Source organism: Alligator mississippiensis, chromosome 4, assembly GCF_030867095.1.
Source record: "Alligator mississippiensis isolate rAllMis1 chromosome 4, rAllMis1, whole genome shotgun sequence".
In the NCBI taxonomy this organism is placed as follows: domain Eukaryota; kingdom Metazoa; phylum Chordata; order Crocodylia; family Alligatoridae; genus Alligator; species Alligator mississippiensis.
Window position 1 is genome coordinate 184,059,714 of NC_081827.1, and position 19,598 is coordinate 184,079,311.

Sequence of the window (19,598 nt, forward strand, 5' to 3'; positions counted from 1 at the left end):
CCCAGGAAAATAGAGTGCCCCAGGCATGATTTCTCACCCTGCCAACACCTTCCCCTCCAACTCAGAGTGAGGAAGTTTAAAGGAAGAAACCTGACCTAATCAGAAGGTGTTGCAGGAGGCTGCTGCAAGAGCCAGCCACTAATGTGTTTTGCTGGTGAGTCTGAGGAAGGAAAATGCCTGCTAAAAAAACTGCCCCATTCCAGCTCCCAGTCAGGACCTGCTGCTCTTGGCAGAAACAGCCTTAACTGGTGGAACAGTGCCAGTCTCTGAGCAGAAAAAACCTTTATAGATGGATCCTCCTCAGGGCTGGTGAAAGAGTCTGCTACTTAGCTTCAGTACTTAGGGTGGGAAGAGCAACAGCCTGCTGGCAAACTCTACAAAACCCCAAGCTCTCCAAGCCACATGCTGTCAGGGCATGCAAACCTGATCAGAGCTGCCGGCTATGCTTTGGTGTGTGTGTGTGTCCACGTCACACAGCCAGGTTTTCCAATTCTACCACCTCATTCCTATTCTGCCTACCCATGTTACACTCACAAAGAAGCATGCTGGCAGAAAATGCCAAAGGGCACTGCCTAGGCAGGTGCATGTCCACGATCACAGGCAAAGCCAATGCCCCAAGCATCCGGCAGGCAGGTTGTCCATCTGTGAGCTAGGATCTAGGTTGGCTTGTAGTGCTCTGTTGCATTTACTAATTAACTGCTGCTGCTGGTCCTACAAAACCAGCAGAAAGCACACAAGGCACTGGGGCAAATCTGTTACAGATGATCTCCATTAACCACAGAGAGCATTTACAAAAAGAGCAACTCCTTAACAACAAAGGAGAGATCCCTGCTTCATACATGGAAACTCATTCCATCACTGCTTATCTGAAGAGGTCTCGTGCATTTCTGTATTTATCCTCAGAATACTCCGTAAGGCACATAAACATTAATATCTTCATTGTAGTCAGTGGAGCTATATGAGTCCCAAAATGCAGAGTTAAAAACTACAAAATATTTAAAGTATTTGACACAATTCATACCTACTTTAATCTCTCAAAGTTCTGATTTAAGATTCTGGAGAGCGCTTCAGTCATCAAATATAGGTGATATTTTAAATTCAAGACTCCCTTTCCCATCAGAGACTGTCTATACAGGGAAAATGTCTAGTGCGAATATTGTGACACAGGTATTCCTAAATCACTTTCCAGGAGGCAAGTCTATTCCAGAACAGAAATCACTTTCGTCCAGAATAGTTAGCGTATTTCCAAAGCAGGGTGCTCCCTTCAGGACCAAATCACTTTTACTGTGTAATTGAGTACCCACCTGGGGAGCAATCCTGCAATATCTGTTCTGCTTGATTTCCTCACATTGCCAAGCCCTTACATATAATCCTTGAATGTGACCCTCTTTTATGGCATGCCAAGCTCTTAGCCAACACTCTGCTCTTTCCTTCTTTATGATTCAGAAACTGCTGCCTCCCTGTGTTTTTTGTTTTTGTTTTTATTTCCCCTCACATCTACATTACTACAGCACACTGTTAATAAGATTTACGGATAAACATTATTCTCCATGCAGGTAATTTAATATGCACTTGCCAGTCCAGTTTTGAAAGCAAACAGCTTCTATCATCACTCTGCTTTTGGCTGAGCTACATTCATTGCCTGTGACGTGCAATGCGCAGGATAAACATTTGATTGCCAATCTCAAATCTTTCAGTGCTTTCCTCCCACTCCTTGTGTGTAATTTCAATGCTGTCAATGTCTGTTGTGCATTTGACAGAATGCACAGGCAATGCTGGCCCCGAATTTGCAAGCACCACTTCTGTCAGTTAGTATTAGAGGACTCTTATAGTAATAATATTATTATTTAACGTAGGCTGAGAACAGGTAGGAAGAGGACATGGCACTTGACACACAGCAACGGCACCTGGGCAAGGAGTTGGCAATTCCCAATCATTCAGGTTAATTCTACAAATGGCACAGGTGAAAATAGAATCATAAAATCATAGAAAATTAGGTTTGGAAGGGACCTCAGGAGGTCATAGAGTCCAACCTTCTACTCAAAACAGGACCATCCCCAACTAGTTCATCCCAACCAAAGCTTTGTCTAGTCAGGTCTTAACCTCCAAGGTTAGAAAGTCCACAACCTCATTGGGTAACCTGTTCTCCTAGTGAGAAAATTCTTTCTATATCTAACTTAAACTTCCCTTACTGCTGCTCTTTGTTCTGTCATCTGCCACCACTGAGAACAGTCTAGCTTCATCCTCTTTCGAGCCCCCCTTCAGGTACTTGAAGCCTGCTATTAAATCCCCACTCAGTTTTCCCGTTTCTAGACTAAATAAGCCCAGGTCCCTCAGCCTCTCCTCAAAAGTAATGTGCCTCAGCCCCCTCACCATTTTTGTCACCCTCCACTGGACTCTCTCCAATTTGTCCACATCCTTTCTGTACTGGGGGGCCAAAACTGAACACAGTACTTCAGATGTGGCTTCACCAGTTCTGAATAGCACAAATTGGCATCATCTGCAAACTTGTTGAGGGTGCACTCTATGCCATTTTCCAGGTCACTGATGAAGACATTGAACAAAATTGGCCCCAGGACTGACCCCTGGGGCACTCCGCTTGATACTGGCTGCCAACTAGGCATCGAGCCATTGATTACTACTCTCCTATCCTGATGCTCCAGCCAGTTTTCTATCCACCTTACAGTCTATTCATCCTGCCTGTACTTCCTTAGCTTGCCTGTGAGAATGTTGTGGGAGATGGTATCAAAAGCCTTGCTAAAATCAAGGTACACCACATCCAATGGTCTCCCCACATCCACAGAGCCAGTCATCTTATCATAGAACGCAATCAGTTTGGTCAGGCATGATTTGGCTTTGGTGAATCCATGGTGACTGTTCCTGGACATGCAGAGATGAAGTCAGGATGGCCTGAGCACAATTGGAGTTGCTGCTTGCAGGGGATGGAGGAGGGTGGAAAGGTAGTGAGCAGCCGAATGCTGCAGATGGGAGTTGGCGGGGGGAGAGGGGAAAGGGGGTAGTGAGCAGCTGAACACCATGGAGCAGGGGGCAAGGGGGGAAGGGATCAGATGGCAAGCAGCTAGATGTCACAGACCAGGGAAGGGGGGGGGCAAGCAGTGGGAAGCTGGTGGCGCAGTGTTTGAATCATTGGCTGGAGCCATGCCCCCCCGCCTCGTCTGTCTAGCTGCAACAGCAGGCAAGGGGCATGGCTCCAGCCAGGTGGGAGGTATGGCTCCAGCCCAAAATGCTATGGTACATCTGGATGTGCCTGACAGCACACCAGTGTGCTGCAGCACACTGGTTGTGAAAAGCTGTCCCAAGCAAGTCAAAGTCTGCTTTTTTCTGAAGTCCAGGGTCCTTATTCTGCTGCTGCCCTTCCTTCCTTTCCTCAGGATCCTGAAGTCAGTCACCCTGTGGTCGCTGCTGCCCAAGTTGCCATCTACTAGTACATTCCCCACCAGTTCATCCCTGTTTGTGAGCAGCAGGTCAAGAAGAGCATGGCCCCTATTTGGTTGCTCCAGCACTTGCACCAGGAAGTTGTCCCAGCACTCTCCAAAAACTTTCTGGATTGCCTATGCACTGCTGTATTGCCCTTCCGGCAGATGTCAAGGTGATTGAAGTCCCCCTTGAGAACCAGGGCCTGTGATAGGGAAACTTCTGCTAGCTGTTTGAAGACCTTGTCCACTATTTCCTCCTGGTCTAGTGGTCTCTAGCAGACCACCACCATGACGTCGTCATTGTTGCTTTCTTCTCTGACCCTAACCTAGAGACTTTTGACAGGCTTATCTCCAGCTTCATACCAGGGCTCTGAGCAATATGGCTCTTTTACATAAAGTGCAACTCCACGTCCTCTTCTCCCCTGCCTGTCCTTCCTGAACAGTTTATATCCATCCATGACAGTGCTCCAATTATGATGCCAAATAGTAGATGCCAAAGGGCATTGCTTCAACTTAGAGATGAAGCATCAGCTTGTCCTGCAAACTGGCGAAGGAAGCTTGTCTCTGCATGGCCTGATAGGAGCTGGGATGTGATTTGTATTTGCTGAAGAGCATAAATGATGCATGCCCCTGGAGGCTGAAGGGGCATGGCGACTGCCTGCATGCGGTAGTGGCAATGGCATGGTGGCGGTGAGTGGGGAGCTCCTGCAGGCGGTAGCGGCAGTGTTGATGGCTGCAGGGAGGGGGTGGTGTGGCAAACAGCGACCACCCGCAGGTGCCACCAGCAGCAATGGCCAATTGCAGGGGTTGCACGTGCACCCCCTACACATCGTCAGTGCTGAAGACCATAAAAACTGATTAGCAAAAGAGGGTATGAGAAAAGACCATTCAGGTTCAGTCTACTCCAAAGACCCAGACAGAAAAACCAATTCACACCATTTGATCAGCATGGCTGGAGAAAGTGATACTCTGCCAACAGAGGTAAATCTAGCTACAAATAAACTCAGTATTGCCTTTGCAGTTAAAAAAAACCCAAAACAACAATTGCTGAAACAGGGATATCTGCAGTCTTCAGCTGCCCCTACCTCCCCCACCCCCAGTTTGGTTATGTGCTCAATGCAGCAGAAACAGTTCCTCCAATTGCAGCCTGGCAGCTGGAAATGAGCAGCCCAGTGGGAAGTAGGAATTAGTAAATAACACAGTAAGAACCTATGACCTTTTGAAGAGAACTGTACCTCTGATTACTCCTCACTGGGGACATAGTTGTGTACATGAAAGAAGTTTGATCATATTCCTTATTTTGTTGTATTGGGCACATCTAAATGAGATACTTTAATTGAGATTAGAGCCAATTACTGTGTAGTAACTGATAGTAAATTTACTACCTACAAATACAAGTAGTACATTTACTCCCGATTACTTACTGCGCAGTACTGCACATATAGAACACCAACCAGGAGCAAATGTGCTCCAGTCAGCCAGGCAGCGGAGTGTGGGAGATTGCTCCCTGCCCCAGGAGCTGCCTGCTGCTTGGGCAGGCTCTACTACCAGAGCCTGGGCAGGGACAATGTCCCCCTGCCCTGGCAGCAGGGAACTCCCAGCCCCTGCTTCATGGTTGTGATTGGGGAGCACAGGCTGGGAGATTATCTTTTCTTAATCGTGGAGAGGGGCTGGGGGCAGGTCCAGGTCCCCTCTCCACCACCGCCCACCACTGCAGCGGGCCTGACCCCTTGCCCCCCGCACACAGCAGGCCCAACCCCATGAGAGAGAGAGAGATTAGGGTCATGCGACTCAGCTGGTTCAGTCAGGACAGAGACTGTAGTGTCTCATGGGATATTTGGTCCAGCCAGTGACAACAGCCCATACAGGTGAATTGGAAATAAGACACCTAAATTATCATTTACTTGAAGCAATTTGGTAGTTTAGACAGACATAGATTAATGCTGAACTGACCAGAAACAAAATGCTTTTATTCAGCAGAAAAAAGCAAAATACTTCAATCCTGGTTAACCTATTCCAAAACAAAAAAATCCATTGTGATTTCCCAACCAATATGTAGGCAGACTGACTAATGTAGGCCAAAGATGGAACCTCCACAGACGACCAAGGCTCTTGGGGTTCCATCTTCTGCCTACATCAGTCTCCTCAAATTCATCGCTTGCTTCACAAGCCCAGAGCTGCTCTCTTGTCAGCCCCTTTTTAACTGTGTGTTTACACATGCTTTGAACTGCTGCAATTGAACTGGCTTGCTAACTAGTGGTGGTAAACCACCTTTCTCAGCATGATTGGGCCTTTTCTGTTGCAGGGGATGAAAGCAGAGAAACTTTATAGCACTTTATTTCCCTGGAGACATTTCTGGTAAAATGCTGAATTCTAAGATGAGAAACCAACCAAGTCTCTATTAATGACCAACTTGGGCCCAGCAAGAATTCCTCTATAAGTGCTCTGGAGGCACCTGCCTGGCCAGGGGCAACTTGTATCATCAAGTCATAGAAAATTAGGGTTGGAAGGGATCTCAAGAGGTCATTTAGTGAACCCCCTGCTCAAAGCAGGACTATTTCCAACTAGATCATCCCAACCAAGGCTTTGTCTACCCTGATCTTAAAGCTCGTTCTAGTGCTTTACTATCCTCTTAGCGAGAAAGTTTTTCCTAGTATCTAACCTAAACTTTCCTTGCTGCAACTTGAGACCGCTGCTCCTTGTTTTGTCATTTGCCACCACTGAGCACAGTTTAGCTCCATCCTCTCTGTAAGAGGAAGCAAGAGGATCGTCATCAGCAGAAACTAAATCAAATCAAAGTAAAGGTCAGTGAACTCTTTTTCATTTGTCAGGCCTTCCTCTTTTGTGGGCTGCTATGACCGCTTCTTGTTTCAATCAATTTTGCTTCTGTTATCCAGACAGGCTTTGACACAACAATCATATTCAATCTACTTATCAGCTATAAAGCTGAACTTGCTACAACACCCACTCCAAATGCTTTCACTTCTGGCTTGATGGTAGAATTGGGACAAAAATTGCTATGCATTTGTTCTGATCCAGTCACACCCAAATAAACAAGCTTCTTCAGTAAATGACTCCCTCCTTCAAACATAGCAAACTTGATGCTACTATTTTTGTTTCCCTACCAGGGACATAAAGCACAGGTAGTGCCATATGACACTCAGGCCTCCTTTATGTACTGCACCATGCTCAGTAAGAGTGGGGTTCTACTCCCAGCTTTGCCTATGACCTTGGTCAAATCACTTCCTTTTTTGTGCCTCAGTTTCCCCTTCCATTCTTTCAGACTGTGCTTTACTCTGTTTATACAGAATGTAGCACAACAGGGCCTTGGATTGCTGTAGCCCTCTAAGAGCTACCACAGGGCAAATTATTCATATTGATAAGAACAATGATAATGAAGCACACGGGAACTTTACTAACGCCTATAATAACAAGTATGTCCAGCATGAACTAAGGAAGAACTTCTTTACTGTCTGAGCCCCTAAGGTCTGGAATAGCCTGCTGCCGGAGGTGGTGCAAGCACCTACTTTGAATGCCTTCAAGAGACATTTGGATGTTTATCTTGCTAGGCTCCTATAACCCCAGCTGACTTCCTGCCCCTGGGGCAGGGGGCTGGACTTGAAGATCTTCCAAGGTCCCTTCCAGCCCTAATGTCTATGAAATCAATGAAATCTATGAACTGGCTGTTACCAGATACCTGCTCAGACTTGTCTAGAGCCAAATGCTTGTGTACCTAAAGAAGGGCTAAGTCTCCAAGCAGGCTTCAGTCCCCAGGTGCTTGCTAAGAATCTGAAGCAGGAACTAGGCAATAGGTAGCAGGATGTGATTTGGTCTAAAGACCTGCTATGGGAAAATGAGTTAATTACTTTCTTGTATGAATGATCTTTCTGCAAGAGACAGACTTCATATGCAGGATGGCATCTGAAAGAATGGTGCAAGTCCAACATATTTAAATTAAATATTAAGCAATGAAACAGTTGTGCACGCAAACTAGGTGACTTAACCTGGTGAAATGCAGATCAGATACTGTCATTCAAGAAGCCCACACCTTCCAACGTAACCTGTCAGCAATGCAGTACAATAAAGGCATGACTGCAGCAGACTGAATGGTCTTCATTAGGTTGGTGCAGAGCACTGAGTACAGGCAGTGTTCTCTTTACTGGAGGGCACTCCCTTGGAACACACATTTGGCATTAGATGAGTGAAGAATGAGATGGCTCCAATCCCATAATTTAATTAGAGGGATGAAGAATTGCCTAACTGAAGTAACATTTTCTGAGCAGGCTCCAAAGCTGGTGTCTGCTTAAACTTCCTATAGACTGGGAAGGGATAGGAATTTTCACTTTCATCCTCCTATGGAGCCTACCAAAAATATACATACAAACTACTTCCACTCAAGTCAGAGAACTACAAAAATAGCTCATGGCAAAGCATATCCCATCTTTTCTGGATTCAGTCTGGGAATGAGCAAGTGGGGAAATTGTATTTCCTTTGCTGAGGGAAAAGGTGGGGTGAACCATGGACAATGGATCATGTGCACTGATCACACGGGAGGAAATGGAATTAAAGGAACGTTGTATTAACCAAGACTTGAGATCCACCAGAGCTAAACCATGGACATTTAGCCACAAAAGGGAGGGATGGAAGTACATCAGTCTCCAACCATTCTGGGGATGAGTACTGTGCCTAGGAAGGGAACATTAGCTTTTAGAGGTCATAAGCTGCACAGGGCTGAGGAGTGGTGGGAGCAGCACACAGGACCCAAATTAAGGGATACAGAACCCCAGCAGAGACGGCCAGCTCCCTATCAAATGGCAACCGTTTAGTCTCTAAGTAGCAGCTGGTTGCAAATCTGCAGGGTGCCACCACTTCAAGGTGCCAAGGAAATGAGACAGGTCAGAAATAGAAAGGAAAGGAGGCATATTATTATACAGTGGTGTCCACGCTCTCTGTTTTAGGCAAAAATGATTCTGCCTTCAAAAAGGGACTGCTTTCTAGATGATATCTTGAAATTCCTTCCAGCCATACTTTTCTATGGTAGTCTACAGACACTCCAGAAGAGGCTTTAGGGATTAAAGGAAGAAGCTGTTGCAGTCTGGGGGATATTTCAGTGCTGTAGCTTTTCCACCTATTATGATTGGACCTTAATCCCAGGTCCAAGCCATAGGAGCCTACTCATGGCTCTCTATGCACACTTGGGGAGTGATGCAAACATAGGCCTTGCTTTCAATCCCCGTTGCAAATATTTGCTTACTGAAATTGCCAGGTAGCCTAGGCATGACCAGCCATAGGGTTGCAGAAAAATAAGCAACAACTTGAGTTTTTAACTTTTTTGTAGGGGTAACTATACCTAACTACCCTTTCCCCAACACTAGCCATAATAGTACTGTGGGGTGAATTACCCCTTTGAGGAAGCCCCTGGCACAACTGGCTGCAGAACAGCTCTGCCTTTCCAACCAGCTGCAAGATCTCTGTGGAGGTGAGAAACTGTCTTGTAAAGACCAGAAGACCCACCAATAGCCTGGCTACTACCTTTAGCTACCTAGCTTGCTCCTGTGACCATATGGCTGAGGGCAAGCAAAACCTGGGAGCTTGGAACATGGAAAAGTTATTTGTTTTAAAATACAAAAAACCCAAAACAACTGGGACACTGCTCGGGAAAGAGGTGAGCAAGGGGAAAATCCCACAGCACATTACTACAGCAGCACAGGATCTGTTGAATATAGAACAGATTCAACCTTGCATCTAGACCGCATGAAAAGGTGGGCAGGGGGAAGGCTTCTATAATATCTACGCCTTAACAGAAGGCAGGGTAGAAATTTCTACCTTGCCTTCCGCCAGACTTCAGTCTACCATAACTAACTACCTTTCTCTATTCCTTAAAAAAAGAGCTATAGTCTCACATTCTTTTTACCCTTAAGACATACAGGAAATTCCTAGGCAGGGTGCAGAGGGACTGAGACCAAAAGGCAAATGTTTTCCATCATCCTGAGGAGGAAGTGTCTCTCCAACAGCATGAGGTGTCAGCAGAGTTGGGTGGCTGGAATGAACATGAGAAGCACACCGGGGCATGAAAGCCACAACAGGAACTTGCATGGGGTGAGGTAGGGAAGAACACTTAGGGCCCCCTTCCAGATTGCAGAATTAACATGATTTATTTCAAGGTCCCTCTCGGCTACTTGGGGAGATCAGCAAAGTTATTGCGGGAAAGCTGCTTCATCCTCATTTCCTGACCGCACACAGGCAAAATTTCCAGTGAAGCCCCTGACATGTATATGAAGGGTACAAGTACTCCCCGAGCCAGGTCAGGGTTCAGAGGAGGAGAATTCAAAGGCTCCCCCCCTTCTACAGCCCCTTGAATATCTCCATTGGAGGACTGCAGGCTCATACCCCATGGAAAGAGTGAGGCAGCTCTGTGATTATGCCAGTTTCTCTTTGTTGGCCCTGAGGTGCTCCTAGTCCCCTGGCGGTATCACTTCAGTGGAACTCATTATGGTTGTAACTTTCCCTGGCACCATCTATTATCTTTATGTCTTGGGCCTACTGAATGGAACATTGAGTTTTACTGGCTCAGCTCCAGCCCCATAAGGTTGCCCTGTCTTCATCCCCAAACAGGGTCCTCTGTAGGGTGTCAGAAATGAGAGACTGTCGTAAAGTGGGTTACCCAGTTCCACACAGGGCAAGGAATATCTGCTTCCAAAAGGCTCCCTTCTCTAGCTGACCCAGGTCAGTGGGATTAGTCATGCTTGGTGTCTGTGGAAGGCCTTCCTGACAAAAATCAAACTGCATTTTTGAGAGCTTTTTCTACATCCAGTTAAGGTCTGGGTGTAAAGGTAAAGTATTGTTATGGGGTGTAAGGGATGCTTAGTGGCTGTGATGTATAGAATGGAGGGTGAGGGGGGAAGAAAGTGTGGAAGTTGTGGACTCTTCTGGACTTAATGTTTATTAGGTGACCAGTTGCAATTTGTGGGACTGGTGGCCTACGCACTCCTGCTGTGTTCTATACTCCTATGTTTAAGAGCAGTAGGGACAGCGTAGGTAAACTACTTGGCTACTGAAGTCAATAATAAAACTCCTATTGACTCCAAAATCAGGATTTTACCCAAGTGAAATTAAAAAAAAAAAAAAAAAATCAGACTCACCAGACTCAGTCTATAGTTTCAAAGCTCATATAAAGTCATTATCATGTGCCTCTGCATTTCCTAGCTCTCTACAGAAGCAGAAGGGAAGGAATACTATGAGGAAGCATATTTTTGGCTCAGCCAGAAGTAGAATATACAGAAAGTTCACAAAAAACTTGCTTTTGTGAAAATTTTAGTGCAAATTTCCTGACGTGGCTTTCAGCTTGGACTTGAGTCAACACCGCTGGCATCTACATAGATGGATGGACCTTAACTCTTGAAGGAACTATTCAGAACTTTAAAATCTTTTCTGGGTATTTGTACCTCAGTAACCCAAAGAAGTCTCCAGCCAAGAGCAGAGCTCCATCATGCCAAGTACAATACAGTGCACACTGAAAAACAGCCCGAGCCCCAAATTGCTTATGATCTGAAACAACCCAATGGGGTTAGAGTAGAAAACAGTAGCACAGGGAGGTGAGGTACCTTGCCCAAGGTCAGAAACCAGGTCAGTAGCAAAGCCAGGAGCAACACCCACATCTTCCAGCCCAATGCTTTTTGCACAAAACAACACTGTCCCTCAGAATCAGAGAGAAGTGCAAATCTAAAACCCTAGGTACAAATACACTACACACTCGTGGAAAATTCTGTACCTAGTGTGGTGGGCTCGTTGGTCATTGCCTCGCGTGTCGGGCTCAGAGAAGCTTGATTCCAATTGGCGGGCTGTTCCCACCAATCAGGTAACACTTGGGGAGGGGCTGGCTCCCCAAGAGTCCAAATCTGGTTGTAGACTGGCTGCACCTCACCCTGATTGGTCCCTTTACAATCCAGGGGTGGAGCCTCCAGAGGGGATAAAAGAACAGCATGCCCGACAGGTGGGCGGATGCGTTGAGGAACAGAGAAGAGAGCGGGACTAAGAAGAGCTGGGGAAGAGCAGCCCAGCGGATGGATGCTGTTGCCCTGAAGAGGTCCTGAAGACGCCTTTCACTGGACAGGCACAGCGGATGGCTTCAGCCCCAGTCAGTGTGTAGTGCGGCGCACAGGGCGAGACCCTGGGAGCTGTGTGAGGCAGCTCAGGCCTCCAGCCACTTGGTACACACAGCAATGTAGAGAGCTCAGCTCGGGTCTGCAACCCCCAGCGTGAGGCTGGAGCCTAGACCCGGCAGCGCGGCATGCTGTGGTCTAGCGGGTTCCCAACCCTGGGAGCCGCTCGAGTCCACCATTTCCTGGCATGCGACCAGGACTCACGTGCACTCTCGGTGCGCAGCTGGTCCCAGGCAGGGACCTGGGCCTCAGAGCCACAGAAGGCAGCCTGAGCCCCCAACCATGAGCAGCAGGTAGAGCCCGCAGTGCCCAGAATGGGGCACAGGGCTGTGAGGGGATTGGAGACCCCGCAGGAGCCAGAGGCCTGCAGCTGTGTCAGCTGAAACAAACCCCAGCTGGCGTGACAAGGACCTCACATTGCCCATTGGAGCTGTGAGTTATTGGGGAAAGGGTTCCCATAGGGAAAGAAGCCCCTGGAAGGAGGTCTAGCAGAGGGCCCTGTGAGGAAGGGTCCTTGGCAAGCCCGTGAGGGGCTGAGAGGTTCTGGGCCCTCTTCCTTCTCCCTTTTTTGGAGCACTGCCAAGGCTCCTAGCATCAAAGGGGAGTCTCCAGTACTCACAGTGACAGTGATACACTGAAGGGTGTGCAGGTAGAGCCTTATATTTTGTTATTTCTAATGCGAGTTGTTGTTTAACTGTCATATATTGTATAGATATATTTACCTGTTTTGTTGAATCCCTTGTTGATATCCCCCCTGTGGTTTGCCAGTATTTGTTTGTTGTTCATCTATATTTACTTGTCGATTATTTGGACTTACTTGTGCTTACCTGTTTCAGATCAGTTACTTACCTGTGCTGGGTTCGAGGCCATTGGTGGTGGTATAATTTCCTAGTCACCAATTATAGTATATAGCCTTATATGTCAAGTGTATATATTGTATAATATCACTTTTTGGGTTGTGTGTGTGTGTGTGTGTGTGTATAACTATATACAGGTTTATATATGTAATGCGTGTGTGTGTGTGTGTGTGTGTGTGTAACTATATACAAGTTTATATATGTAGTGTGTGTGTGTGTGTGTGTGTGTATACACACACACACACAAATTAACCTGTATATAGTTTAACTATTTTGTCCTGGCCTGACTCTTTAGAGAATAGAGGGAGCAGACTGGTGTTGCATAACCCTCTCACAGCGCTCCTGCAAGGCCACACATCTCTTCTATTTGGAGAGGGGAGCATATACTTGGGTGCACCCAGGTTACGCCTAAGCTAACCCCACTCTGGCTTGGGTTTGAATATGGAGCTCAGCTTCATGGTTTAGACCCAGTGCTTGCCTCCAATGTGGAATTCCATGTCCTCAGACCAGGCAGCTTGCTGTGTAACAGAAAACATGCAGACTTGTGCTTTCACAAGCCTTTGTTCCTGCTGTGCACATAAACCAATGCAAAGTACAAAGAGAGCCCCATACTGGCTAACAACAGTGTGCTTAATTAACACTGACTGGCACCATTTCAAATACTTCCCAGGACCACATTGCACCCGCCCTAATAATAGACAAGCAGTTGTTTCCAAGTCACATCAAGGTGAGAGAGTGCTTTGTATGGGAGCTTCTGACAAGTTAGGATTTGGACAACACAGGTGAGATGGACAACACACGTTAGATGAAAACTATAGGTGAGATTATGTGCTACATTACTAAGATGCCCAGCCCTTTCCCTAGGGAAGAAAGACCAAAGCTGACTTTAGGCTATCATTATACTCTCCTAATCTTGGTCTGGGTTTGGAGAGGCCCCCAATGCAAGATCCACCAGACCCTCCTATTGCCCTGGAAAGCAACAAAAGCTACACTAGAAGAAAGCACTTGTACTGAAATTAGTGTCTATATGGGGAGTTAAACTTGTATAGTTATAGCAATGCAATTATGTCCTCATTAGCCATGACATAGAACACAGGACTGGAAGGGACTTCCTGGGACATGAAGTCCAGTCCCCTGAAATCACAGCTGTCCAGTGGGTCACAGGATGGCCCAGAATCTCTGCAGCTCTGGTCCCACACCCACTTCCTGTCTTACCATTGCCAAAAACGCCCTGGCAGCTGGGTTTGCCTTGCGGGTTTGCCTCCAGTAGCTGGGGTCCTTGTGGTTGTTTCACAGTACCTGTGCTGGGGAATCTGTGGATATGTGGCTTTTCATGGCCCCCTGTCATTTCAGGCCTTTTAGCCTGCTTGGAGTGGATGTGATCGGGTCTGAAGACCTCATTTCCTAAATCCACTTTCCTTTCCTAATGCATAGATTCCAACTGTCTCTGTATAGAGAGGGAACTTGCCAGTGGTCTGAGACGCATAGGTCTGCCACAAGTAGAAGTAGGGGCAGATTTGGGGGGATGCATTGGCATGGTTGCACCCCTCTTTAACAGCATAGCTCACCAGCCAGCAGCTCTACTTCCCTGCAGCCACAGACATCTGAGACATCACAACACCTGGAATCCAAGGTGTGGTACCCTGGGCTGGTGGGGTATATCTAGGGGAATGATGTAGGAAGCAGGTGAGGAAATGGGGGAACTGCCCTCTACCACCACTGTCCCCAGCTGAGTCTGGCACCATGCACAGCTGCTCACTCAAGTCCCCAGTTAGAGCTGGGCAGCAGCAGCACCCCTGGGGCAGCAGCAGTGGCAGGACTCTGTTTCCTAAACTCACAGGTAAACCCTGGTAGGGGTGGGGAGGTGCTGCTAAGTGCTGGAAGACAGGTGGTTCCAGCAGAGAGGGGGAGCAGGGGAGTCATACCTATTTTGGGTTTCAGAAAAGTCTCTAGGAGCTCCTGGCATAGCAAAGTCTGCTTATTTTGCTCTCCTGGGGGGTGCTCTCAAAATTCTTCGTAGAGCCCCAGGATTGTGAGGGGAGTGCCCAGCTACAAAGGCCAGATTCAGTGTGTGACCTTCTCCTCCCCACATCTGCCAGCAAGCTGAGGGGAGAAGGAGGCAGTGGCTGGTAAAACTCCGGAAAACAGGTTGGACTCCCAGCTGAGCTCCAGCTGGCATCAGGGGCTCTACTGCAGGGGTGGGCAATTATTTTGGGCAGAGGGCCGTTTACTGAGTTTTGGCAAGTCGTTGAGGGCCGCTTAACAGGCAACCCAGGGCAGATAAATATTAATTTTCTAAGTTTTTTAGGGGCCCCGCAGGCCGGATAGAATGGCCTGGTGGGCCACATCCGGCCCTCGGGCTGCATTTTGCCCATCCCTGCTCTCCTGCATATCCCAGAAGGAGAAAGGTAAATGGAGTTTAGCTGTTTTTTTGCCCTTTCCACACTGAGCTCAGGTCCCCTGAAAGGATGAATGAGGCTCCATGAGTCACGAGAGTCCCTGCAGTTTACACTACCATATTCATATGAACAAAACTGATGTGAGAAATCAGCTCTACGTGCCCTGGCAGGACAGCAGAGATCAGGGCTTGGGAAGGACAGCAAACTCTCCCACCACTGAAGTGAGGATTGCTGGAGCAGTCCAGTTTGTGGAGAAGGTGGTGGAAACTTTGCCCCGTGAATTAAAGAGCAGTGAAGCAATCCCTGTGCTCACATTCTGGTTATTAGACTCCTTGCTGGCCCCTTCATGAAAGGCCATGGATTAGCGATTCAAGTGACAGAGCCAGAAAGAAAAGGAAGCTTCTTTGTTTTCCAGGCTCAAACATCTGGTGCCAAAGGTTGCATTATCTGTACCCTTCCCCCGCATCATCGCAGCCCCTGTCTCAGCCCCTAACTCCACAGCCCTTATCACTGCTGAGCTGCCTGGTATTTCCAACCCAGGATCCGGTTACCAGGGTGAGTCAGCTGCAGAGGAATCTGATAATCTGCTTTCCTCCTCCCGTTTGCCCCCACGCACCTCTGGGTCTTTCTGTGAGTTCCAGCCTGAAAGATGCCGCCATGCTTGCCCCGCTTCCCCCCACTCCTGGCTTGGTTTGAGAGTGGATTATTATTTACAGTACAGTTCCTCCCAACAAAAAGCATCACTCCTTGCTTTTCAAAATATATAGACAAAAAGGTAAACCTCTGCCCCATGCACTGTGTTTTGGACATCTCATTCGTCTGCTGGAGGAGGATTACTTCCCCTGTCTGGGTGGGGAGGGCAGAAAGCTGAAGCAGTTAAGGGTACAATAGAGTTTCTCTGCTCTAGGTGGGTTCAGCAGATATGCTGGCCCAGCCTGTAATTAAAAGCTAGGGACAGACATTCAAAACACCAGAGCCTGAATTGATTCAATCTTTTCAGGTTAGTCTAACCTGCAAAGATTGAACCGATTTGCAAGTGAATAGACATTCACTTTCAATTCTGGAAATGCAGGCACATGACTGCGGGGCACTAGAGCCACCCTCCCTTTCCTTATGTAGCAGCTGCAAGGCTGGAGGGAAGCTGACAGGGGCATGGCCAGACCCCCTCCACCACCCAGCCAAATGGGGGTGGGGAGGATTAAATTCCCTTGTCTCCAGGCAGGCATGGGACTCCAGCCAGTGTCTGCCCAGCTTTCCTCACTGCTCCTGCTCAGGTGGAGGGAGGCCTGGCCAGAGCTTGCTGGCATGGCCCTGCTATTCACCCAGGGCTGGGGTTGCAGTTGTGGAGCTGGGGCTCAAGCAAGCTGGCCTGCAGGTGCTGCCAAGGGTAGACATAGAGGGGCTAGCCCAGGCTGGGCCACGGGTGCCAGGCCCTTCCCAGCATCTCAGGCTGGGGCTGCAGTTGCTGCACAGCCAGATGTTCCCAGTTCCCTGCACCCAGGCCAGGTGGGGCTGTCATGTCCCAGCAGCTGTGGCTCTGTAACAACCCAGACCAGCACCACAGGTGAGGGCTGGCTGGGTAGGGCTGCCCAGCTTGGCTTGGAGGTCCTGCTGCTGCCACTTCCCCTGCCTCTGCAGCACCAGGCAGCTGCAGCTGCATCACAAGCTGTAGGCTGGCTGGGGCTGAGGGTGATATTCTGCCCCCTTTGCCTCCAGCTGCGATGCCAGCTGCTGCTGTCCCTGCCCTGCTGCACCGCAGTACACTGCTCTGCTCATTGCACTGTGTGGGCGGAGCATGTAGAAGGCTGCTGGAGCTGCAGTCAGAGCTCCTTGCACTGGGCTGAAGCTCCCTACATCCCTAGTGGCGCTGCGCTGAGTGGCAAGAGCAGGAGCAAGAGCCGCAGCTGGAGGTAAGGGGAGAAGAACAGCTTTGCTGGGCTGGCCCCTTCGCATCCACCCTCAGTGGCACCCGGAGGCCAGCTTAGCTCAGCCCCACAGACCCAGTTGCTGGCAAGGCAGGTGGGGCCACGCCTGCCACTTCTGGCCACGCTCCCTCCCCTGCTGCTTGGCCATTTTGAAACTGGTTTATGAGCATGGAACTTGTGTTCTGTTACAGGTTTAAACCAGTTTCTGGTCACTTAAACCGGTTTATGTGTAACTTCTGTCCCTAGCCAAAGTGACCAACCTTCAGGGAGCAAAATTCAGGGCACAGCCTTAGTTACTCCAGTGGTTAAGAATGGGGAGCTGTCTATGTGACTTCCAGTTCTGACTGGTATAGCTGCTTTGGCACATAAGCTACCAAAGGCATGAAGGGACCAACTGGGACACTGCCACTGCGGTGGCACCAGGGCCATTGAAACAGGGGCAGTGGCAGGGGACAGCCCTTGTGGAATTCCATGCATATCCTGATATCAGTTCAGTTTACTTTGATTCCTTACAGGGTAAAATAAAAATAAAAAAAAGCAAAATACAATCATTCACACAGGAAGGCTACCCTGTATTTCCTACATCAGTTTGTCTCTGTCTGAAGCTTTTATTCTGCCATTCATTACTACAAAATTTTAGTGGCTACTGTATAAAACTGATAATGTTGTTCCCTTTGGCTAAAAAATATTTGCCAGTATTCAGGGCCCTGCTAAGTTGTTTCTGCCAAGAGGAAAAATTGATGCTGAATCAGATCTAAATTCTGGTGCAACTGTTTATAAAAACTGCACACAGGACACATTTTCCCTGAATACAGGAGAAAACAACCCACGATAGGAAACTCCCTTGCTCAGAAATGCCCTAAACTGGCTCACCAACAAGTCATAGAGATTGCTCTCTGCTTTCTCCCTGTCTTATTGGCACTTCTGTGGCTTTTCTAACACAAATGCAGACTGTTAGGCCTTTGCATTTTCAGTCAGCAAATCCTTCAGCCACCATGATTTAACCTTCATTAGTCACTACCATGCACCCTATTGCTTTGGGCAATTGCCTCCTTTACTTCCTCTCACAACACAAAGGGGCTTAATTGTTTCTCCCTTGAGCATGAAGGGCAGTTGCTTTGCACACCCATCCACTTTAAACAGGGCTATGGCTGTCTTTGGGTCCCAGACCTGTTTGATGGCAGCCGTCAGCACCTTGCAGCCTAATAAAAGTTGATTTAACAGATTTAGTAGGTTTAACTGAATCTTTGGCATTTCTTCTTTTCTTTTTTTTAAAGCAAAAACTGTACTTTGGGTAGCCATTTATTAAAATTATAACCATATGGCTGATTGTGTTTGTGGGGATTCTTTGGGGGGAGAGGCTGTGTCAGTGTTGTGACTGGCGTTCTTATGGCAGAAGATAAGCTAGTTACATTGGTGCAATGTTCTCAGATAGTCTATACACCAGCGTAGTTAAATATGTACAATCCCTCCCTTCCATCCCACATCATTGCCATCAGGCCTGGTTTACAAAAGAATGATAAGGTTTCAACTACAGTGATCTAATTAAACCAGTAAACCCTCTTTATCCTGGGTATGCTTATGTCATGCTCATACTTGTTTGCCTGATTTCATATAGGAATGGAAATCATTCAGCCTTGAGTAGGGCACTTTCATCCCAACATACCTGCATCTATGCTAGTGATACAATACACGTGGGCAAAAACTTTGCCAGTGCCAAGCCTTGTGTAGGATTACAGTCAGTTTGTAACAATTTGGAAAATTGTGTTGGTAAACTGATATGAAACACGTGCAAGACAATTTGTGTGTTGGCCAGATTTAGTCACATTAGTTAAAAAAACAGTTTATGGTGAAATGGATGCAAGTTTGCATGCCTGCCAGGCAGTAACACTGCACTTCATTGCTGCCCTTTTAACCCTTTGCATTTTCAGTCAGCCCTAGTAGTTTAACCCTGACCACTCTGCCAGGCAGCCCATTGCTAATCATTTCTTTTACCAAGAATACAATTTTAGGGAAAACAGAAGCAGCAGCAAAGGGAGACAGCATCCTTTTAAAGTAAGTTTCCAGCTGTGCTTTAAGCAATGGTGCATTGCAAGTTTCCTTTTTAAATTCCCTTCTAAGACCCCCCACCTGGACAGTTTGGGAGAGCTCAGTGCTTACTCTGCCAGTAGGAATCCCTGCAATAGCCAGAGAAATAGGCACTGCTATGTAAAAGCACTAAAGAGTCTCTTGAGCACAAAGATCGTTCTGGTTCACATGAGGATAAAGACAGTGGGGGGCCTCTCTGGTATTTCCTAATGAAGCTGCTGAATGTCAGAGGTGAGACAATGGTAAGTGCCAGCCCTTTCATTCCACTTCCTTACTAGATGACTGGACAGTTTGGACAGGTGTCTGGGAAGCACAAATATTGATATAGGTCCATATATATCCATTATACATAATGATGCCCTGGTATTTCTCAAAACTAATCACCTTCACGGAACTCCATTGTGGGAACATTCGGAGATCATACCATCAAAAAGAGGCAGGTTGTGTCTGTCTTTTATATAGGCAAGTAAGCTCCAGTCCATACAATTTTGTGCTATTAATCTACTTTGGTTAGTCTATTAGCATTCTATAGATCAGAGGTAGGCAACATTTTTGACCAGAGTGCCGAAAAAGCCACAATGTCTACCTTGTAAGGTGCCAGAGTGTCAGCATGCCAGAAAAACAAAACCGGGGCAGAGGGTACATGGCAGGACATGCTGCATATTAATATAGTTAATAATCATAAAATTTGCCCTTTTAATTTTTTTTTTTTTTTACAGTAAATACCAGG

The 19,598-nt window shown here is 47.4% G+C and overlaps 1 long non-coding RNA gene across 1 annotated transcript in view; it reads right to left on the bottom strand.

The window, feature by feature from the left end:
• LOC106738353 (uncharacterized) overlaps nt 1-19,598 on the bottom strand; it is a 264,293-nt gene that overhangs the window by 16,939 nt on the left and 227,756 nt on the right. The gene's annotated exons all lie outside the window — the stretch shown is intronic.